This window comes from Pinus tabuliformis, chromosome 7, assembly GCF_031772625.1.
Source record: "Pinus tabuliformis cultivar Carrire ecotype Pingquan chromosome 7, CPIR1, whole genome shotgun sequence".
In the NCBI taxonomy this organism is placed as follows: domain Eukaryota; kingdom Viridiplantae; phylum Streptophyta; class Pinopsida; order Pinales; family Pinaceae; genus Pinus; species Pinus tabuliformis.
The window spans coordinates 1984704944-1984730248 of NC_142293.1; the positions used below are offsets into that span (position 1 = coordinate 1984704944).

The 25305-nt window shown below is 36.5% G+C and overlaps 1 pseudogene; it reads left to right on the plus strand.

Annotated features, from left to right (window-relative positions):
- Nucleotides 1-1087: 1087 nt before the first annotated feature.
- The window catches only part of LOC149256429 (DNA replication licensing factor MCM4-like), a 44128-nt pseudogene continuing 19910 nt past the window's right edge, over nt 1088-25305 (plus strand).

Below are 25305 nucleotides of genomic sequence, written 5' to 3' on the forward strand. Positions count from 1 at the left end.
AAGCATAGGTATGAACAATAGCACTAGTGGCAAGACTTACTTGTCAAAGATAAGCCTTCAAATTATACTTGGCCATCCAATATGGCTGCAGATCTTGAGAATAGATTTGTACCAGAAAGGATTATATCAACAATTGTTTTTCTTATGCAAATATACATAGAAAAAACATGCAATAGTCATCACTAGAGTAGATTTGCACCTAATGGTGTCTAGATACCTAGATTTTGGCTCAACTTGGTAGTCATAGAGTCTCCAGATTAAAAGCACTCAGAGCTCAATGTGGCCTTGTTTTCTATAGTGATCAAGCATAGAGGGTGAGGACATTGCCTTTGATAAAGTGCTAAGATTTTTCTGATTGGTGGATATTGAAGTCATTTTCATGGGTCAATGACAAGATCCTAAGGTTCTCATGAACTCCCTAGAGGAGCACATGTCCATTGGTTGTTGAAGAAGGAACTCCTAATAAAAGTGGAAGAAATTCAACAACCCTCCCCTGAACATGTCTAGTCTCTCTCCAACAGAATGTTCATTATAATTTCGTGTTTTAGTTGGATTGTACAAACAATTTCTTGGTAAATAACCTCAACTAATCTAGAAAGCTATTACAATGCCTTAATAGTAAAAGTTAAAAATACTAGTAAGTTGTAACTAGTTAAAACTACTAGTAATATGTAAATTAAAACTATTCCAATGACCAAAATATCGTACAAGTTTACTACATTCTTGAGAATTATGAAGTTGTTAACAAATATGACATTGTAGATGACCCTCTATATTTCGGTTCTAGCACTGATATAAATTGTGTGTTTTGTGATCAGATCATCCCTACGGCAGAACCAAACTCTTCCCAAGAATAGAATGATAGTAAGTGTGATAAAGTTGTAAAGATGAAGACAGACAGATAAACCACCTTAATCAAGTTCAAGAAAAAAACAGTTATGTTTTTCAGTCCAAATTATTTCCAAGATCTGAAGGAGTGGACTACTTTATATATGATAATATTTTCAACAATACAGCCTTCCCAAAGCTCATAACACAACATTTATATTTTGTTTTGACTACATTTGGTTGACAACCCCTATAGAAAATGGAAGTAGAAGGTGATTCTTTGAGCATTGATGCAATGAACATCTTGGATTATGATGAAGAGCTTTATGGGAAGATGGTTATATACCCCCTTGAAGTTGTTGGTATTTTTGATATAATTTTGATGGATGTTGGTGTTTTCCTTAAACCTTTATGGGAGAAGCACATATGGGTAGGCACACTACAATCCTCTCAAGTTTCATGTGTCGTCTATATCTCATTTTCAACTTATGGTTTTATTTGCATGTTTCTTTCAAATTGACTGCCCTATAAAAATGTATAAAATAATTATGTTTATTTACATAACTGCTTTTGTATTCAAGCTAGAATATTCAATCTCAAATATATAGTTAACATGCGAGATTTGAATCCCTCGGATAGGCTTTGGTGATGAGTTCATTTTTTTTCTATGATATCTAATCTCTTTAGCCATTTTTTTCAATGCCTCTTTTTGGTAGAAAATAAGCCTGGGTTGTGTCACCCTTGAAATCTAGATATTGAGAAAATTATTTCAGTGAAAGGGATGATTATACTTTGTAGCTCAATAATTGCAGAATTCAAAGAGGCATTTTTCATATGCCTAGTTTGTGGCTATGCTCCACCACCAGTGCTCGTTGATAGAAGTATTCATTTGCTTAAGTGCAACCATAATTTTGTTATGTAGTTATAGCTTTTTAACGTAGCTTGTGTTTCTTCATGATCTTATAGTTGCTTTCATAGAATAGAGTTTATACTGAAGGAAAAATAATTCAATTTTAGAGTGATGCATTAATGTTCATGATTTATTCATGCCATTGGAAGTAGTTCTCAACCTCTCTTAGTGAATACTACTCATTTTATATGAACATGGTTGTGTCTCAAAAGAGGTTCAAAAATGTATTTGGAAACTGGTGTTTTTATTCATAACCTGACTACCAGATCAAATTGATGAGCCTACTCAACGTGGAAGGCCAAAATGTGTTGCTATGAACTTAATGACTCTGGCTCATAATAGGTGTAGGTAACTGTCAATATAGTTGAGTTAAATAGTAATCTAGCTGTTGAATTTGCATTATTACAACATTCTCCTTCTAATTTATTTTGGGGTCAGGTTTGCTGACAAACAGATTGTAAGCATGCAATAAATCCCTAATGCCATTCCAAAGGGGGAATCCCTACATACAGTCATATTGTTAATGCATGACAAGCTAGTGTATGATGCCAAACCTAGTGATAGAGTTGAGGTAGAGATTGATTTTCGGAAATTATCTTTTGTAGAAAAAATATTGTTGTGAAATGAGTTTTGATCATGACTTGTGAATATTTTGTAGGTAACTAGAATCTTTAGGGCCATGAGTGTTAGATTAGGACCAAAATAGAGGACAGTAAAATCCTCTTTTAAGGTATAATCGTGTCCCAAAGTTGTTTTTCATGTTCTTGGATATTGGTTATTTTTATTATGAATTATAAATGAAAGTTATAAATTTTCTTTGTTTGTAGACTTACATCAACCGCCTTCACTTAAAGAAGTAGGACTATACATGACTACAAGATAAAGATCCAATGAAGTGTGATGCCACTAGAGACAACTTTTCTTCTTTTCAAGACGGTGATATTTCAGCTACTCAGTATGAAGCCAAGGTGTAAATTTAGTCTCATCTTCACCTTTTCATCATACTAATACATTTACTGAATTCAATAACATGTATTTCTGATTTTTATGTTGAGAAGTTGAAAGAGCTATCATGGAAGCCTGATACCTACTAGAAGTTAACCAGGTTGTTAGTTCTTTATCTCTTTAATTTCTAGTAATTTCTTTTACCTCTATTGTGATCCAACCCTTGGAGTTACTATTGTTGTTGGAAACAACTTTTTGGGGGAATTCCAGTAAAGTTAGACATAGGTTTCACTTTCCATGGTGAAATCAACATTTTTCTTGTTGAGGACCCAGGTACGAGTAAGTCTCAACTACTTGAGTATGTAGACAATTTGGCTCCTTGAGGTATTTATACAATTGGTTGAGGAAGATTTGTGGTTGGCTTGACTGTTTATGTGTCAAAGGATCCTGAAGCTCGTGAAACTGTATGTTTAATGACTCTGATGTTGCATCTTTGAATATTTTAATAAGCAGCAATGGAACTATCACATCCATTGAAATTCTGGATTATTGATTAGTTTTTGAATTTAATAGGTATTGGAAAGTGGAGCACTAGTATTGAGTGATAGAGTAATTTCTTACATAAATGAGTTTGACAAGATTTCATATAATTATCGAAGCATGCTACATGAGGTGGGATTTCCTTCTTCAAAATAGTTCACAAAATATTATGCATTCAGTGGTTTTCTCTTGATCAAGCTTACCCACATTCTATTGTATTTCCTACACTTTTTTTTCATTTCTTAATGTGGTATGCTATTTGAGGCAGGTGATGGAACAACAAACCATGTCATTTGCCAAGGTTGGGATCATAAAAACCCTTAATGCTGGAACATCTATGTTAGCATGTGTGAACCCTAGTGGTTCACACTACAATCAGAGATTTTCAGTCATTGACAATATCCAACTTCCTCCAACATTGCTCTCCAGGGAAAGTTTAGTCATTGTTGTGGCCATGGTATGAGTCCTTACGAGATTTGCTTACTTTTCAAATCCACAAAAATAATGGTTTGCACCTATAGGTTTGATCTTATTTACTTGGTTCTTGATTAATATGATGAGAAAATTCATTAGCACTTTGCAAGGCATCTTGTTGCATTGCATTATGAAGAGCCTGAGGTATTGAATTATGTCTACTAGTTGGGATGGATTCATATGAAACTTGGAGGGAATTATTCTAGTTTACATGACTGAAATTACATCGTTTCGCATTACAGGACCTACGAGTGGACACATTGGATGTATCAACCCTAACTTCATTTTATATCAATCATACAATACAACGTAGACATCCCAAGATATCTTACGAGGCTACAGAGGATCTTACCGATGGTTATGTTGAAATGCGTTGGAGGATCTTACCTATCAGCTTTATTCTTCTGAAACACCATGGGCTTGTGAAGTGTGTCTTTGTTCTTAGTTACTTCAAGGTTTGATAGCCAGCGTATGTTCACTCAACTACAATTTTCCTTGGGAAAATAACATTATTAGACTCCAAACCAATTAATTTGCACAACTACACTAATATAATTTTGGAATTTTTTTTATTTCTACTACATGTCTCTATTTGAATTCACTTTATTGGTGGAATTCTCATTTTTCTATCTAATACGAATCTAATTCTTGATAATGAAGCTCTTTACATAGGCCCAACATTTTTCAAATATCTAATGGCTACCACCAAAGAGCTAATAGTACCTTGTAGCTCGAAATACCATTGGTGGTGTTACACTAAAATTTGTCACCATGACTATTTGCAATTAGTATGGCTCCATCAACTGTCATACTATCCTCCTTGGCAAGTCTCATACCTCTGCTCTTCATGTCAAACTCCAAGAAAGAGAGAAAGTCCTTAAAAAGTCAAACAACTCTGGTTACGCAGTTTCTCTTAGCCTTACCTGCGTATACGCACCCCAAGTTCACAATACCTGCGTACTTGTACGCTCTGTCTGTAAAGGGGTGGGTGTGTACTCCTGTAAAGGTCAAAAGGCGCAAGTTTCACTTCAAAAAAGTTACTTGTGGTCATTTCTAGAGCATTCTAGAAGTTTGTTTGACGTGTATTGAGCGCCTCCAGATGGTTCATGTATCCCTATGAAAGAGGAACTTATCCCATCAAGAGGGGAGCTATCCCATTCAAAGAGGGGCTTATCCCATTGATGGTGGACCTGATTAACTTCCTCTAAAGCACTATAAATACAGGCATTGGGCCAAAGGGAGGAGAGGTTGAAAGCTGAACATTCCTAAGGGTAGATGCTGCTGGAATTAGGACTCTCTTATAGAGCTTGAGAGGAGAGATTCCCATCCTTTCCTAGCCTTATTTGGAAGTGGGTGAGCTGATCAAAGTAAAGGAAAACTCTTGCTGGACCCTAGGAGGGACCTGCACAACACCAAGGCTCAGGTTGTAATGGTTTCTTTTGTTTCCACTTAATACAATTAAGCTTATTTTTCTCAACAGATTGTTATACATGATTTGTTTCATATACTCCTTGGTCTGTATGATAAATATGTTTTATTTTATGAGTTATTCAGGTGCTATGTAATCTTTTGCTTGTTAGTGAATGCAGGTTTCGAAGAGAAGGAGGAGCTCATCCGGATCGGTGAGTTTGGACTACTACAAAGCGTTGGGCTAAAGGTATGTTATAAACACCTGATTACATGTATTCTAAATGCATATTTAGATAACGGTAGTGTTTAGTTGTCTTGTTTGTCACTAGAAAGCCTTAGCTTCTAGGGAGGTCGGTTTTGTCCGCAAAATTGACTCTTTCCGCATGACAGGTGGGAAGGGATGTTTATGATCCATCTTATGCCCCATCATTCTGGGATCCATAAAACAAATTTTCACCACAACCATAATGATTTTTTTACCCAGACAATTCAAGTGGGTTTGATAGGATATTGCATTTCAATGCCATTATTTATAATCTACTTCAATATGTAAGCTGTGACAGATTGACATGAAAGAGATTAATTTCACAAGGCAGTGATTTTTTTGTATTATAGCTGAAAGAAGAGTGAAGTTGCAAGAAATGAAGAAAATCTTTTATACAGGCTAACATGAATTTCTCTAGTATGGATATGAGTCTTGAACTTGGATATGGAGAGAAGGCTACTACAAGCTATAGTGATTACAATTTCAATGTTTCTCCATAAATCATTAGACTTGGAAGGCCTCTCTCTCCTCTGTTAAGGATTAGAGTTGGAAAACCTTCTTCCCCACTCTCTAGGTTAAGAGGTGGAAGGGTTTCCTCTCAACCAAGAGTTGTAATTGGAAGGGATCCTTCTCTATTAAGTGTTGTTGGCAGGAATGCTCCTCTGGCATCATTGAGGCTTGGAGTTGCAAGGACTCCTTCTCCATCAAGGATTGTTGGAAGGCTGAATGACAAGAATGCAGAGAAAGATATTGGCTAGGAAAGGCCTTGGGTTGGAAAGGTTATGGCGATTTCCTTAGGCAACTTGACACTGTTAATACGAGTGTGGCATATGGTTCAAGGAATGGCTATGATTGAAGGCATCGACTAATGCATGGTGCTCTAATGATGCATATGAAAATTACAGGGGCTATAAATATCTGCATGGACTACTTCCACATGTACAACCGCCTCAGGAAATTGATATAATATGTAGTAGAATGGTGTCTAGAAATTGGCGAAATTCTAAGGAAGAAGAATACTTGTGGGAAGATCTGAGTCCAAGATTGGAAAATCATAGAACAGGAAGCGATAACTTAAGGAAAGATGATTATTTTCCTGGTGATCAAAAGAAGTGGTTAGGCTTAGAGAGAGAGAGAAAATAATTGGTCTGGAACCTGCTCTTCTTGAGATTGATTGGCATATGCATGGACCCTTGTCTCATGTGGATAGACATATTATGAGTGAGAAGGGCATATGACCTCCTAGAAGGGTATGCTTCCTTTCTCCCTGCTCTCTCTATTGATCTAATTATTTCGATGACAAATTATTACCCATTTCATTTTTTCATTCTTGTTGTTTTAGTGATTTCCTTAGCATGTAAAGATAAACGATGTCTGATAATGATATTTTTCTTTCTGTAGGAGTCCGAAGAGTGCCATCCATCTTCTCTTCTACAATCAGGTATTGTGTCTCGAAATATCAAAGATACTTCCACAAAGATATCATCTTTGCTGCAAATTACTCAAGGTGCATTAGAACTTCGACCTGTAATGGGTCAACCTACTCACCAGTCACATCAAAATAATAGCCCAAATTCACAATCAAGGTTGAGAACAGTTCAACTTTTTGTTCCTGGTGACAACAATTCAAGTTCTAGCTTGGCATCTTCATTCAATTTAACTTATTGTCTTTTTCATCCTGTGGCTTCAGTGAATGACTCTAGGTCAACAGGTATAGGAATTCCATTAGGATATGGTACCAAAATCTCGGGAAAATGCTGGATCTTCCCTTGGCTTTGCTACCCTGAGCATTGAATTCAGGTTGCATGTGACACCATCATCGAGCAACATTCCATTCTCACAAAGGAAGCAATCACGAAGACTTTCTTCTCTTTCTCCTATGAGACAATATGTATGGCCTTCTATGCAAAATCCGCCACCTCTACCTCCATCTGCACCACTCCTTTCACGTCAATAGTTTCAAACACTAAATCATCAACACTAGAATAATTTCATGAAGCCTAGTGAACCAAAAGTGAAACTTCCTTCTCTTTATTCCCAAGGTCATTCTTCATAGTCCTTTCAACAATCTCCATGGTGAGATTTTAGTGTTCCCTTCTTACTTTGTTTTAAACAAGGAAAATCATAGTGGATAGAGACTGCATGGAATTTAGATAGTTGGGTTGATTTCGTACCACAACACATATGGAATCTATCTGGATTTTTTCAGTAAATTGAGATCTTTTTGTACAACTATAGAGACTAGATTATTTCTATTTATTTGGGTAATTCAACTTTGCTACAAGCATGTCCATTTCTAGTATGGGAATTGACACAGGGTCACCCCGACTTACACCCACAATATGCAGTATGCATGTCTTATGCATATATTTGATCTATCCCAGGAATTTTAACTCTCTGCCGAGTTAAATATTCAATACTTTAGGTTTAAGGCCCCCTTCTATACATCTCATGTTGAATGATTTATTAACACCCAACCATAGTCTAACCGTTATCCATGTATTGTTACTTTAATCACCCCTTAACCTTCATATATGACTTTACTAAAGCCTTTCTTTTAAATCCTTCATATCAGGACTTACTAACTCTTATAAACCTCCATTAATGTTAATATCAGAACTTATTCACCCTTCTAAACCTTCATTTAACCCTTAGCTGCATATATATAACTTTCCCCCTCTTTAACATTGGTTACATAACACTTATCGCATGAAACCCTTATATACTTTGATAATGTTGGACTTACATATAGTTTAACACATAAACACCTTATCCATGCTTAATTCCATTATAAACCATTTACAAAGGAAATATGCATAAACATACCTTTTCTGCCTTTATACAACCTCTGCACAGTTATCGAGATACACCATTATCGCTAATTGGAATTGCTCCTCTGCGGGGTTCATTAAGAAAGGCCTTTATCGCATGCGATATGCGATAACGCAATATCGTATTTCAAAATCTATTAACTACGCCATATAACTTATCGGGTCTGCCATATCACCTTTCCACAGTGCTGCACTATGATCTATAAAACCCTAATCGTCGATACCTTCGATCGTCGATCACGCTTTATCGCTATCAGCGTATTGGCCCATCGCACATCGCCATCACAAAATCCATTACTGCCAGCCCTTTGACCTCTCTGGTATCTGATTTGCAATTAAATCGTGACCTTCAATCTGGTTCCAGTCCAACAGTCCATGATCAATTGGCAGTTGTTCATCGCAACTGTCCAAGGCCCAATTCCGATATCTCCATAGGGTTTTCACCAACGTGACTTAATGCTAGCCACTTATCATAAATATCCAACGGCTACTATGCATTAACATTTCACTTCTTCATTCCTCACTTACTTAGGTTTTTCTTCTATTTCTTTAGTATTTCACTATGGTTTAGAGTTTCCTCAATGATTCTGGGTCTTCCGTTGTTCCGCTGTGACTCCCTCCTGAGCTTAAACTCTATGAGTTCTTAAATCAATGTCATTCTAGAGCATTGATTTGACCATTCGAATGGATCAACAGCCTGTTATGAACCTTTGTCTCACTCTCTTCCTCTCTGTGCATTCGGTGAACTCCACCTGCATATATAGATTATGCAAATCTTCGATTCATTGTAATCTATCATTCGATATTCAATCACACATTTATACAGGTTCGAATCAATCCTTGTATACATATATAAACATATAACAATGATTACATATCAAGACTCTGTCTCCCTGGCCTGATCTTCTAATATCAGTGGCCTCTATTCCAACTCTACCCGTAGGCTTACAGACACACTCTAGCTATCTATCTAGCTTGTCTAATTTATTATTTTCTAACCCCTTACTTTGCCTTTTAGGCTTACATTTATACAAAAGGATTCTAAACCCAATTCCTGGTTTAGATCCATAGATTCCTCAACAAAATCCTAAAATCTCTTCCTCATCCCTAAGGATCCTCCCTAATCGATAAAATCATGAACTAACTCCTAGTTTGAGTTTTACAATTAATTCTCAATCCCTCAATCTCTCAACTATCCTAAATCTCTCATGTTCTCCTACATTCGAGAACATTTACAATTATGCCTCACAATATTCAATTACATCCTATTCTCATTCAAATTACTCAAAACACTAAATAATTACATTAATTCAAAACATAGGAACCCAACTTCCTTAAAATACAAGACCCCTATGTCTACTAAAATACAATGATTTTCCTTGAGTTGAATGCTCCTACATCAGACTCCCTAAGTAGAAAATTTTCATAATCCCCTAATCATGTGTCTTGATATTTTTTTAGAAAACATCCATGGTCCCAAACTTTAGTTTGTAACTGTCTAAAAGCTCTACACCTTTGTTGCTGCTGTATGTCCACTATTTTCTGTTTCATCTTCCTCTCCTTGTCAATCAGGTTCAAGTTCTGATTGATCATGTCTCTTGTTGCTACCATTCTCCTCCATATGTACTGTTTCATCATCATCTGCCATAATTTTTCAGTCTCTGTTTCCAGCACATCCTTGGACTGGTTCATTCTCTACCACTTAATTCTACCTCTTTCTTTTTGTTTCAGGTTGTTGCTGCTGTCCACTAACTCTTCAAACTTTTCTAGGTTACTCGCACTTTGTAGTTGTTAATTTACCTTTTCTTCACTTATTCTAATTGCCTCCCTTTCATCCTTACCCTCTATCAAGATTATCTCTTTCTACACTGAATCTTGGCTTTCTAGCCTTCTCTCCAACAATTGAGCATCTCAATTCCATGGATTAAATTCTTCCACATAATCTTCTTCTTTCATTTTTATTTGGCTACTCATCTGTGCCAAAATTCCTCAATCATCTGCAACTAAACCTGCACTCACAAAACAATTATTAAAATAAGAAACATAAGGCTTCTACGTCTTTTCCTCCTTTGGCAACAATTTATTTTGTTGCTGTATTTTCTCCTCATCTATCAGCACATCAGTATGCTAATTTGAATTCTCAAAAGAATTCATGAGACTATCAACTAGTCTCTCCTCCACACCATCTATTCTAACAATGTCTTTCTGTCCCTATCCATTGTAGTGAACTTCTTCATTCTCATTCAGTTCTGATTTTACAACCTAAACACTTACTTTTTGGTCTTCTAGCCTTTTCTCCAAAAGACTTAACTCCCGCCACAAATTTTCCATCTCGCTTTGAATTTCTCCCAAAAGTTCTGTACAATCCTCACTATCTTCTTCTTTGTCACAAGCATAACTTATTAACACTCTTTCTTCATTCTTGATTAGAATAAAATTCTGATCCTCTATCCCTTTGATAGTTTTAGATGTTTTTCCATCACTCTCCCTTTGATCATTTAAGAAAATAAATTCCTCGTTATCCTCTTCAATAGAAAATTTCTTGTTATAGGACATAACTGTCTCATTCCTACTGAAGATATTTCCTCCATTAAACATGGAATTTATGAACTTCTTTTGTTGTAATAACTCAACTTGATATTCATTTGAAAGGCAGCCATCATCATACTTTACCTGGAAATTTTCAGCTTCATTCAAGAAAATTCCATAAAATGGTTTGTCTTCTGCAGTACCTGCATTCATGCACACCTTGTTAGTTGTAAAACCACAAGACCTCATGACTTCATTTGATGATTCAATCACCAATTCCTCTTGTTGTTCCAAGTCCTTTACATGACTTAGAAATATTTCGATGGTCTTCTCCTCAATCGCATCAAGTCCTTTACTTGATTGCTTAATATCCTTCCCTACTTCCTCTTTTAAAACATAATTTAGATTATGCTTGTTTTCTTCCCTTTTTATGTCAACATCAGCAATTTGTCCTCCTTCACATATTTCTCCTACAAACATAAACAAATTATTAGATTTAAAATCATCAAACCTTTTGGTCTCACTTGAAGTTTCAGTCTTCAAGTCATCATCTTCACCCAGAACTTCACCCTACTCTGGTTCACAAATGGACACTTCCATTTCCAACTGAGCTTCTCTGAGTTTTCCCATTAGCCACCTTAGTTTCCTCTGCTGTAGCCTTCTCTGCAACTTATGCCACCTCACTAGCTTCTTCTTTAATAACCAACCTTGTCTTTGACTTTCCTCTAGTATCCTCATTAACACATCGACTTGTTTTTTCAACTCTGCAATCTCCTTGTCAATTTCCTCTTGATTCATCCTCTTGCCATTTGTCTTGGAATTTTCTTTATTCATCTTTCTTTTGTTGTGGTCTTCCTTAGAACCTCTACTATGAATATCAGTAGCCATCTTCTTCTCCATCATCATGAGTTTCTCACTCATTCACTATGAGCTGCACTAAAGCCTCTACAACAACAAGTCCTCCTTGTTGCAACTTACCACACCAAGCTTTCCTCTGTACTTGGTATTTTGGCAAGCACTTGGTTCTCTATCTCTCAAACCTTCTTTGAGCACTTTTCTTTGCTTCCTCTAGGATTCAACTCATCTGCACCTTCTCAAGAACATAATTTTCCTCTTTTATTTTAATCACCATGAAATACTTGGTTCTGACCACTTCTTCTTTCACTTCGAAAGTCTTACCAGCTTCCTTCATTACCTTGGCAATTCTACCCACATCCTTTGTGGAATTGCCTTTGTGAGCTGCAACAATACCTCTGCAGTAACAAGTCTCCTCCTTGCTACATATTCCTCACTAAGCTTCTCTCCTTTGAGCTCAGTCTTTTAGCATCTCTCTGGTTCTTTCCTTTGAAACCAATTGAGCACTCCTTGCTCTATGCTTGCTACAATCCTCTTACCTCCTTATGTTGTTACTTGTGCAATCATATAAAAACCACATATTCTCCAGTATTCAAATTAGAACAAAACATATCACCTCACCTTCAAGATCTCTGCATGATCTTGTTCTACCATTTCCTGTTCTTTAAAAGGATTGTCCTCTGTTCCTTGCATCAACAAGTTCCAATATTCTATTATACCTTACCTCCGTGTGTTTACTATTTGTGAGATTAGAATCTGATACCCTCTGCCTGCATAAACATCTTTACACATAGCTCTGTTCTAAATTCTTTTACATAGAATTTCTTTGTTCTATTTTAACAACAATTGTTTAAAATTACAATTCTGCTTTGATACCAAATGATGCAGGGTTACCCCCACTTACACCCACAGTATGCATGTCTTATGCATATATCTGATCTGTGCTGGGAATTTTATCTCTCTACTGAGTTAAATCTTCAATACTTGAGGTTTAAGGCCCCCTTCTATACATCTCATGTTGAATGATTTATTTACACCCAACCATAGTCTAACCCTTATACAATATCCATGTTTCTAAACTTTAATCGCCCCTTAACCTTCATATATGACTTTATTAAAGCCTTTCTTCTAAATCCTTGCTATTGAGACTTACTAACCCTTATAAACCTCCATTACTGTTAATATCAAAACTTATTCACCTTTCTAAACCTTCATTTAACCCTTAGTCGCATATATATAACTTTCCTCCTCTTTAACATTGGCTACATACTTATCGCATGAAACCCTTATATCCTCTGATAATGTTGGACTTACATATAGTTTAACACATAACACCTTATCCGTGCTTAATTCCATTATAAACCATTTACAAAGGAAATATGCATAAACATACCTTTTCCACCTTTATACAACCTCTACACAGTTATTGAGATACACCTTTATTGCTAATCGCAATCGTTCCTCCGCGGGGTTAATTAACAAAGGCCTTTATCACATCTTATATGCGATAATGTAATATCGGATTTCAAAATCTATTAACTATGCTATATAGCTTATCGGGTCTACCATATCACCTTTCCACAACACTGCACTCTTATCTCTAAAACCCCGATCGTCGATCGCACTTTATCGCTATCGACATATTGGCCCATCGCACTTTGCTATCGCAACATCCATTACTGCCAGCACTTTGAACTCTCCGATATCCGTTTTGCGATTAAATCGCAGCCTTCGATCTGGCTCTAATCCAACGGTCCATGACCAATTGGGAGTCACTCATCGCAACTATCCAAGGTCTGATTTTGATATCTCCATAGGGTTTCCGCCGATGTGACTTAATCCTGGCCATTGATCATAAAGATCCAACGGCTACTGTGCATTAACGTTTCACTTCTTCATTCCTCGCTTACTTCGGGTTTTTTGCTATTTCTTTAGTATTTCACTATGGTTTAGAGTTTCCTCAATGATTCTGGGACTTCCATTGTTCTGCTGTGACTCCCTCCTGAGCTTAAACTCTATGAGTTCTTAAATCACTGTCATTCTAGAGCATTAATTTGATCCTTCGAATGGATCAATGACCTGTTACGAGCCTCTATCTCTCTCTCTTCCTCTCTGTGCATTCGTTGAACTCCACATGCATATATAGATTATGTAAATCTCTGATTCATTGTAATTTATCATTCGATATTCAATCACACATTTATACAGGTTCGAATCAATCCCTATATATATATATATATATATATATATATATATATATATATATATATAAACATATAACAATGATTACATATCGAGACTCTGTCTCTCTAGCCTGATCTTCTAATACCAGTGGCCTCTATTCCAACTCTGCCTGTAGGCTTGTAGACACACTCTAGCTATTTATCTAGCTTGTCTAATTTCTTACATTCTAACCCCTTACTTTGCCTTTTAGGCTTACATTTATACAAAAGGATTCTAAAACCAATTCCTGGTTTAGATCCATAGATTCCTCAAAAAAATCCTAAAATATCTTCCTCATCCCTAAGGATCCTCTCTAATCCATGAAATCATGAACTAACTCCTAGTCTGAGTTTTACAATTAATTCTCAATCCCTCAATCTCTCAACTATCCTAAACCTCTCATGTTCTCCTACATTCGAGAACATTTACACTTATGCCTCACAATATTCAATTACATCCTATTCTCATTAAAATAACTCAAAACATTAAATAATTACATTAATTCAAAACATAGGAACCCAACTTCCTTAAAATACAAGAACCCCCATGTCTACTAAAATACAATGATTTTCCTTCCGTTGAATGCTCCTGCATTAGGAATATTACAATGAAATATAGTTGGTTTATAACCTTTTAAAGAATCTCTTGGTTAAGAAACCACAGATGGGGAGACTCCTCTACCAGATATGTGAAGGGCTTGCACCTAGTCCCATATCCAACAAGACTTGCATACACAGGCATGATGACTTTCTTAGATGGGCAAGATGGACCATGAGGCAAAGGGATATGAGATTTCGTACCTCAGTTAGGGTATGAAGCACACACTCATTATCGTCATACAAAGACCCCATTGACCGCTATAGTTAATTTTTATTGAGTTTTAACTACCATTAGGATATATTTATGGGCAGATCTTCGAAGCCATGGTGAGAATGTGGTTTCCTGATAAGCATGAAATTACAAATGAACGCTGACTTTGTCAGCTTAAGCACAGGTATGTATGCCTTCCATACTAGCCAAATGCTTGAGAAATGCATTATGGCTACATGGATAACTTTTGTAGATAAATGACATCAACAATAGCATTGTAGAATCTTGTTGGATTTTGTTTAATATATTACTATTACACAGCACAGTGAATCTTATTTTATGTCATTCAATATATTACTATTGCAAGGCACACATTTAGAAAATATTTTAGCATATTGCATTTTCCATTCTTGTGCAACACCATGGGCTTGTGAAGGGTTTCTTTGTTCTTAGTTACTTCAAGGTTTTCTAGTTAGTGTATGCTTACTTTTCTATGATTTTCCTTGTGAAAATAACTTTATTATAATCCAAACCAATTAAATTACACAACTACACTAATATAATTTTGGATTCTTTTTTAATTTCTACTATGTGTCTCTGTTTAAATTCCCTTTATTGGTGGAATTCTCATTTTGATGTCTAATACGAATCTAATTCTTGGTAATGAAGCTCTTTGTAGAGGCCCGATACTTTTCAAATAGCTAATGTCTACCACCAAACAACTAACAGTGCATTTTGGCTACAAATACCATTGGTGGGATGGTGTTTATGATCCATCTTGTGCCCAATCATTATGGGATCCATAGAAGAAATTTTCACCACAAACATAATGATATTTTTACGAAGGCAATTCTAGTGGGCTTGACATGATTTAAAAACTTGATATAAAAACTTGTTCTTTCTGTTAGAAAATTAGAAAGGCAGAAATATTTTCTTATGTTGATAATTACTTGTGATATTGTTTTGTTATGGTCTTGAATTACAGTAACATTATTTGTGACATCCTGAAGCCTTTGAACATTTCACCATATCCTTTTCAACCCTATCCATACATGACAACATATCATTTCCATCATTTGAAATGTATCGATCCTAAATCATAACAAATGATTCATTACATTCTATTTATTTTTCATATCGCATTTGGGCCATTGTTACCTTAACTGGTAAAGATACTTGTAGCCATAGTTACCAGACTCAGCTGAGTTAACTTGGCTAGTATGACTCAACTAGGATCTAAATCTGAGTAGATCAAATGGAGTCGAAGCTTAACTTGGACATAATTCAGGGACTAACTCAGACTTGAGTAGAACTATCTCAGGATTTGACTTGGGCCTCAGTAAGAATTGGGTAAAACTTGACAATTAAAAAACAAAATTTGTGTCCAAGTTATTTTCTTTTGACGAAATTTCTTGAATTAACTCTTAAGTCTTGCTTGATTTTAAGTCAAACCTTTCTTCTTTGTCCATGTTGAGTTGGACCTAAAGCTTTATAGAAACAAATTTTGTAATGCTATTTCATAGAGACATATAATTGAGTTTAGGATTAGTTGATGCTTCCATCACCGTGCCTATCATTTAGAACTAAGATACAATACATTCATCTATTTGGAATTTGAGTGACTTTAGAGATAGAACTTTGTAGCAATAGTTGCAAAAGTATCAAACTTGAGGGCTTCCTACGAAGGCACATGAAGAAAGAGGAGTGTGTATAGGGAAGTGCACTACACTTGTTTGATACTTCCACACATTTTGAGGGCATGCTAATAGAAATGTCAATGTTGTTGGATACATTGGCGTTGGTTAGTTTTAGAAAAGTTCTCTTTGTCAAATATGTTGCTTTCATGAAGTAATATTTCCAACCAAGAGGATAAAGAATTGGCATGCCTAAGACATACTAGTCTTATTTCTTGCCTTTATTTGTGATTTATTAGTATTCCACCACTAATAACTTCATTACATAGCTTTCTGTTCAGTAGTGTATTACAACAATGACTTGTTAAAGGAAATAGATTATGATTTGCTTGAATGTCATAAACTGTTCAAATTGGCAACTAGGGAAAAAATCCTTCTGGTTCATCTTATTAATGGAAGCTAATATTTTTCTTGGATCCCTCTCATTGAGAGGTGTAGGATTGATCTAAAGATCATCTGATTATGATAAGTATTCATGGAGATATGAATTTATTTGTGTTATGGGACAATTTGTCAAGGTTGGCCAGCAACCAAATAAACCCCACTTGTGATCAACGTTTTACTATAAATAGAGGTGGCCTTCAAGTCATTTCAACACACTTGGGATCTCTTCCTCTCTACTTGTCTTTGGGTTTTAGTAGGAGAGATCCTAAGGGATAACGTTGCCCTGATCCGGAGGGCAGAAGTTGGAACTATTGGGAAACGCCAGAACTGCCGAAACTATTGAAACTGCAAGGAAAAGCTAGAACTTCTAGGAAAAGCTCGAACTACTAGAACTACCAGGAACTGACAAAACTGTCGGGACTAGTTGGAATCGTCGGAAATGTCAGAACTTCCAATAATAGCTAGAATTATCGGAACTGCTAGGAACTTCAAGAACTACCAGAAATAGCCGGAATTGCCAGAACTGTCGGAACTACCCAGAATAGCCAGAACTGCTAGGAACAGCTGGAACTACCAGAATAGTCAGGAAACTTGACGCAGAGGGAGGAATCCGGAACTGCCGGGAACTACCGGAACTATCGGGAACAACTAAAATTGCTGAAACTATCAGAACAACCAGAGCATCTGTCTCTAAAGGAGAGCAGCATGCAAGGGACAACTAACTAACATTGGGACAATTGTATGGTACTTAGTAGAAAATACACCAAGGATGAAATGTTACAACTAGCATGCAAGGGAAATATAGCATGCAAAAACAAGCATGCAAAGGACAACAAGCAAGCTAGGAACAACAAGAAAGCAAGATGTAGCCAGCACATAGGTCAGTATGGAAACATGGTGCAACAATGGCACATAATGCAGTATAGTGACGGGTATAGTCATGATTAATGAAGCATGATGAGATGCAACATAGTGATGATGGGTGCAGCATGGTGCAGTACGGGGAGCTACAGCATGATGATGAAATGCAACACAACGATTGGTGAAGGAGTCACCTTGGAGAATCAGTTGAAGCAGCATGTCTTCAACTGATGTCATCTATCATCTTCTTAGAGATGATCTATGCTCTTATCTAGATAATTCAAAGTGTTGACTTTTGTTGTAAACGTACTATATCTCTCTCTGCTGAACTATTAAAGAAAATAAAAGAAGAATTGATCATGGGTTTCCCCACATTGGGGGTTGTTCCTGGCTAGCACCACATATTGTGTCCTCTTGTCTTGGCTTCTCTTCTGCAATTTATGTTTATGTTCTATCTGCAGTTTACTTTAATGCTGATGTGATTGCTAATCTGGAAAAGATATTGAGCTAACTGTGAAAATTGAAATAAATTGCTCTAAGCATAGAACATACCTAAAATTAACATGGTATCAGAGTTGAGGTGAAGATAATTCCCAAGCACGAGTGAAAGAGCAATCACCGAAGATAGTTGGGAAAGGACAAAAGGATCAGTGTGTTCCTTATCCCTCTTTAAATTCACTTGTTATCACTCAGATTTTCCTTGAAGTTGTCTGAAGAAGAAAAGGGGTCTGAGGTAACCACAAACCAACTTTTAAGTACAAAATCTAGCCAATCTGTACTTAGAGAGGGCTCTCTCTTTAAAATTTAGCTTTTTTTATGAGAGATTAGGCTACCTATGAAAGCTTGGGGGGTTTTGATTTTGTTTGGTGGTGGAATTCAGGAGCAGATGGATAAAACAGAGTATTTCAGGCCATTAGGCTATGGAGTCAGTTGAAGATGTACTAACTGGATTAGGTTGATTGAACAAAGGAGGGCTTCATAGGGCAAGATAGCTAAACAAGAGACAAATGGTAACTTGAAAGGGTGAAATGGTCTCGAAAGGGAGGAAGGGAAGTTAAGAATCCTTCAACAAATTTCAAGAGGAGGGAAAGTGGGTGATCATTAACAAAAAGCAATTAAGAATTTCTTATTAAATGACCACAATGATAAACTAAGAAGCAAGGAGCAATTAAGAATTCCCTGCCTATGATAGCTTAGATGAAAACATTAAGAATATAAACGATTTTAAAGACAGAATGCAGTAAAGCACTTTCTGAAATATACTTTTTCATTTATAATTCAGATATGAAACACATGTGAAATATTAAACTAGAAAACAGTAAAACATAAGATATAGAATACTTATTTGTCCATTGTTTGACACATGAATCCTGTAAAATTCCTCTTCTTTGTTACTTCTTCCAGCCAGCCATACAAAAGTTGTTCAACGGCACTTCTATTCCAAAATAATGAGTCTACAGAAATGTCTAAGAAATCCACCCTAAGTACTCCAAATGAGGAAGTACTTATAAAAAACGTTAAAACAAAATATCTCCTGACTGAGAGAGATATATTCTAGGAAAACTAAATATATTTTAAATAAAAGTAGAGACAGATAATCTCGATGATAGAAACTGAAAGTGAACTGCTGGCTTGTTGTCCCTGTTTTTGTGAATGAGCTGGAGACAGGCCCTATGATTGAAAATCTTGTTGTATTGATCATAATTCTGTGCTGGCTTATTGATTTTGGCTTTTTACTGATACTCTTTAACCTATTCTGATACTCTTTACCTGCTTTATCCTCATTCACATTCTTTTACCAAAATTGACTATGGTAAATACTTCATTTTACTTTTTACCAAGGTAAATCATAAGATGTCTGTCATGTCAGTCCACCAATCATCCCTTGGTATCCTGGTCCTTTGTAGCTTCCTAAAGATTTTATTAGCCTCTGTGTATTTTACAAAATTGGGTTGTATAAGAAACAAGTGTTTCAATTCATGCTCAACATAGAAAAGGTTCTCCAAACTATCATAGAGAACTTTGCCTGTAGGTAATGCTTTAGGTGTAGACGAACTAGCAGAGGAACTGGCTTGGTTATTTGCATACTGATCCAATTTGTCGATATATTCCTCATGTGTCATTAACTTATCATTGATAACTAAAGCACTTGGAAGTCCTTTACTCTTTTGATGGCCAAAGTTCTTCATAAATTCATCTATATCCTCCTACATATTCTGACATTTCCTTTCCAGGTTCTGCATTAATAGCCTTTTGGTCAAGACTTTCTTGATTTCAAGGATGGTTCCAGTTCTATCTTCAATATTCAGTTGTTCTAATTGATGCATGTTCCTACTGTTTAAAAACTTTATTAGCCTGATAGCTTCCTCAAGCTTCCCTCCTAGCTCTTCTTTGGTTTTGGCAATCTCTTGAAGAGCAACTTTGACTAGGTCAATCTGTTCAAAAATGATCTGAACTGATTACCAAACATCATTGATGGATTGAGCGATGTTGGTCCATAGAATTTTTCTGATATATGTTAAAGGCTTTTTAAACGTGAGATACTTTTCCAATGTTTGTACTTGTTGAGCCAAGCCTTTATTCTTCCTCACTTCTTCACAAAAATTGATCTTTGACACATCACACTTCTGCTCTAAGGTGACAAATTTTTCCTTTACCTTTTGGAATTAAAAAACCTGGAGTTTCATCTCCTCCATGGACTTGATTAAGTCTTCAGTGCTCTAACTTGAGGTTCCTACCTATGCTGTACCTGTATATGTACCTGTTGCTACAATAGTCTCAGTTGTTGCTAGAGGGACATTTTGTGCAAGAGTTGTTGCAAGTGTAGAAGGGACTGCCATGGAAACCACTGGTACTACCTTTTGAGGATGATAGGTCGACTCACTCTGCCTGCTTTGTAGTGTTTTCTCTAGTTCCTGCTCTGTCTCCCTTAATTTCTCATTTAGCTTGAGGACTAAGTCCATAAGCTCTTCTTCATTCTTCTTTTCAACTACTTCTGCAGTCTGTGGATGCATAAGTGGTGGCAACTTTAATTGCTTTCTCAAGGCAGCTATGTCTTCATTTTTCTTCTTTATCAGGGCCTCTGCAACTTTAACATCCTTTGGGTTATGGCCCAATCCTATAATCAAATCCTCCAATGATTTGATTCTGTTGTCTTTTGCCTATGAGGAGGCTCTTTCCAACTGTAATTGAGCAGTGGTATTGCTCATTGAATTTTCCAATTTGTGTGCCATCATGGCCTTGCTTGTTAATGTTGAATAAACCATTTCCCCTGTCTGCTTATGTAATTCTATTTAATCTATGGGGTGAATGTCCTTGGCCGAGACCTCATAATCAGTTTTGAGGTAGTCTACAAGGGTTTTGGGCTACTATACTTTAGGTTTTAAAAATCTCATCTGCATTTTTCCTTCCTTGATGTCATACGCTGACATCAAACTAGTTTGATTGGTAGGAGCTATCTTCAAATATTGAGTGTAAGTTTAGGCCTTTAGTTGTTCATTCTTGGCCTTTATTTCCTTGAATTTTTCTTTGATGTCTAAGGTCTTGTTAGATCAAGACCTAAAAGATGAAACTTCAACTCTTTGTTGTCTTTCAAGCTCCTGTCTTTGTGAACTAGAAGGTGTCCCACCTACTGGGAATGTATGAAAACTATCTCCACCTTATTTCCTCAAACTCCCTGTTGCTTCTTCAAAAAATTCTTCTTCTGAATGTGGATTTAGCCTATGCCTCTTAGCACCAGGCTGGTCTGAAGGACCACTGGTAGGGGTAGCTACTTACCTGTCTCTTTTTAACCTCTTTTCTTCACTCAAAGGAGTTTCCAAAACTGGGGGATCTCCCATATTAACTTGAGTTGTATTGGTTTGTGGTTGAGCCTGTTCTTTAGAGATTTCAGGCTGCTTTGACATGTCTGATTACCCTAATGTTGGACTATTGGATGCTTGTTCTTTTCCCTATGGTAGTTCTGCAAGGGGTGCACTAGTTTCTTGTGAGTGCCTTTGAGAAGTATCTGTTGTAGAGGCACTAGTTCCTAGTGTTGGATTCTAAGAAGTCCCAACTGGTACCCGTTCAAAAGAGTCCATGTCAAGTCTCTTTTCTAGGTATTTCATCACATTATCTACATTGACCTGATCACTATCCATTTCAACAAGAGTTCCTTCCCTCCATTCATCCATATTGGCATATTGCTCATGTTGGGTCCCTATCATACTAGTGATTACCCCATTACTATTGTAGTTATACCCCTTATTTATATTGTTGTGCCCCTATTACCCCCATATTGTTATTTATGTGCCCCAGAGAATCCCTCTATTGTTATTTTTGTGGCCTTATATTATTATTGTTAGGTCGGCTCGATTATATTGTGACTCCTTAGACTCCTATATATAGAAAGTAGGTTTTGTCATTTGTATCATCCAAGAATTGTTCATTTATGTAATGTAAAGGAGGTTTCCCCCTCGAAGAGGCTGAATTCTAAGGCGTTGATCTTTCTTTTCTATCTTTTCTTGAGCTGGTTCATAACATTTGGTATCAGAGCTTTGGATTCTAGGGTTTCGCTGCTCCAAACAGGCCATCGTGGAATTTTCGCTATAACTTTTTTTCTGTGATGTTTCAGAAGTCGCAAAAACAACCCATTTGAGAAGCAATCGTGCTGAACCTTGGGTCCGAATTGCAGATCTTTTCGCGCGATATTTGCGGAGATATGCTCTGAGGAAGTTGGTCTTTTTGCAGACTTCTGAATTACATTCAAAACAAGTGACCTAGGGAAAATCGTCATAACTTTCTCTCTAGGGATCAGATTGAAATTTCGTCAGAAGGTACAGAAAGAAGACAGACTGTAGTTTCTTGTATATCATTCACAGAACCAAAGGTTGAAAATTGTACACGTGGCACTTCATACAAGTTCACTCTTCTGGAAAGGTCTATAATCAGGTCATCTTGGGAGATTGTGCATAACTCTTTCTTGGAGAATCCAATTTGGATCAGACTGGTGGCATTGGAAAGAGGACAAAGAGAGCTTGGTGAAAAAAGGTGTGTAGATTTTTTTAAATTTTTGCTTAAGCTTGGTTTGAAAATTTATTTTGAAGGAATTCAAAGGGCATAGTAGAGCATTATTATCGGTAACTGATACCCCAAGGAAAGAAAATGCAAACACCTAGTAAGGAACCTGAAAGCTCTAGCATGACTCATGAAGAAGAGGAAGAAATGCAACATGATATATCAAAATTACAAGACCAAGTGCAACAACTGTCCATTGCACAAAAAGGAACAGAATCTAAGATGGATGGTTTAAAGAAAGATGTAGAAGCTAAGATGGATGGTTTAAAGAAAGGTGTAGAAGCTAAGATGGACTGTTTAAAGAAAGGCGTAGAAGCTAAGATGGATGGCATGGAAGATAAGGTGAATGGCATGGATGCTAAAATTGATGGCATGGATGATAAGATGGAAGAATTGAAGATAAATATGAATAAGTTGCTACAAGAAATGGTCACTAAGGGTGAAAGAGTACTAAAGGAAACTCATGATGAGAACAAAAGAAATGCTAATCATGATTCCATAGACTCTAATGTTGGATCGAAGACTCACCATGTTCCAAAAATCGATATGAGGAAGTTTGATGGCAAGGATCCCGCCACATGGATATTACAGATGGAGCAATTCTTCGATCTCAATAATGTGAAAAACACACAAAAGGTACGTATGGCAACTTTATATTTGGAACCAAATCAGTTTGTATGGTATCAATGGCTTTGTTCTCGTAAACAATTTATCACTTGGGCAATTTTTACGGAAGAATTGATAGAACATTATGAGGATACCAAAAGCAACAATTTTTTTAGCCAATTGATAAGTCTCAAACAAAAGGGTTCAATAATGGAGCACATTGAGGAGTTCCAAAAATTGAACATAAGGGTAAAAGATATTCCAGAGGAACATAGGATTGATGTGTTCATAGGGTCTTTAAAGGATAATATCCAACGTGATGTGCGCTTTTGGGAACCTGATTCATTAGAGAAGGCATTCAGATTAGCAAGAAAAATGGAAAGCAAAATTATGGCAACTAGGAAGCATACCATTCACAACTATAAAGACGGAAGTGTTGTTGCCCATAGTCTTCCACAACCTACAAGGTTGACACCACAACAATTGGAAGAAAAAAGAGCAAAAGGGCTTTGTTACAATTGTGATAGAAAATACACAAAAGGTCATAAGTGTGCTGAGAAGAAATTATTCTACATAGATTCTGAAAAGGAAGAAGAAAAGGAGCAAGAAAGGTCAAAAGAAGAGGATATATTCCAGGAACAAAGCCTAGATGAAGAGCACATAAATCCAACCATATCTTGTAATGCATTGGCAGGAATTACCACTCCTCAAACCATCAAGATAGAAGGACAAATCAAGAAGAAAAAGGTAATAGTGTTGATTGATTCAGGAAGCACACACAATTTTATTCATTGTAGGGTAGCAAAAGAATTGAATTGCTTCCTATATCCAGCACCAGAGTGTCAAGTGATGATTGCAAATGGAGGAACAATAAATTGTTCTGGAAAGTGTCATAATATCAAGCTATCCATGGGAGAATATGTATTGACTAGCCCAATGCTTTCCATTCCAATGGGAGGTGTTGATGTTATACTAGGAGTCCAATGGCTACAATCCTTGGGTACAATAGCTTTTAATTTTCAAGAACTTTCCATGAAATTTTCTGTTGAAGGAAAGGAAGTTGAATTAAGGGGTATTGCAGGGAAACCAGGAAAGATAATCAGCTCTAATGGCATGACAAAGCTTCTAAAAAAGGAGCAAAGAGGTGTAATTGCACAATTATGTTCGCTAGATATTTCCACATTGGAATCATCTATTTCTCTAGATCTCCAAAAATTCCTGGACAATCATTCCAAGGTATTTGAGACTCCCAAAGGTCTCCCACCTATGCGTGATCATGATCATGCTATTCATCTGATTCCAGGAAGTGTTCCTCCAAACATCAGGCCATACAGATATCCCTATGTTCAAAAAAGTGAAATTGAACGTATGGTTGCAAAAATGCTAGAGGCTGGTATAATTCAGCCGAGTCAAAGTTCTTTCTCAGCTCCAGTAGTATTGGTGCACAAGAAGGATGGATCATGGCGCATGTGTCCAGATTATAGGGAGCTCAACAAGCTCACTATTAAAGATAAGTTCCCCATTCCTGTCATTGATGAATTACTGGATGAATTGCATGGATCAATTTACTTCACCAAGTTGGATCTTCGTTCGGGATATCATCAAATCAGAATGAAGATTGAAGACATTCCAAAAACGGCATTTAGAACTCATGTGGGTCATTATGAATTTTTGGTAATGCCTTTTGGCCTTACTAATGCACCTTCAACATTTCAAGGTTTGATGAATTCAATTTTCAAACCATTCCTTAGGAAATTTGTGTTAGTATTTTTTGATGATATACTAATCTACAACAAATCTCGGAATGATCAAGTTGACAGGGTGCTACAACTATTGGAGGAGAAACAATTATATGCAAAAAGATCCAAATGTTTATTTGGAGTGCAGGAGGTGGAATATTTGGGTCATATTGTATCTCATGAAGGAGTTAAGGTAGACCCTAGCAAAATTAAAGCCATTAAAGAATGGAAAATCCCCACATCCATAAAGCATCTGCGAGGATTTCTTGGGTTGACAGGGTATTATCACAAGTTCGTTAAGAATTATGGGAGAATAGCAGCACCTCTAACCACATTATTGAAGAAA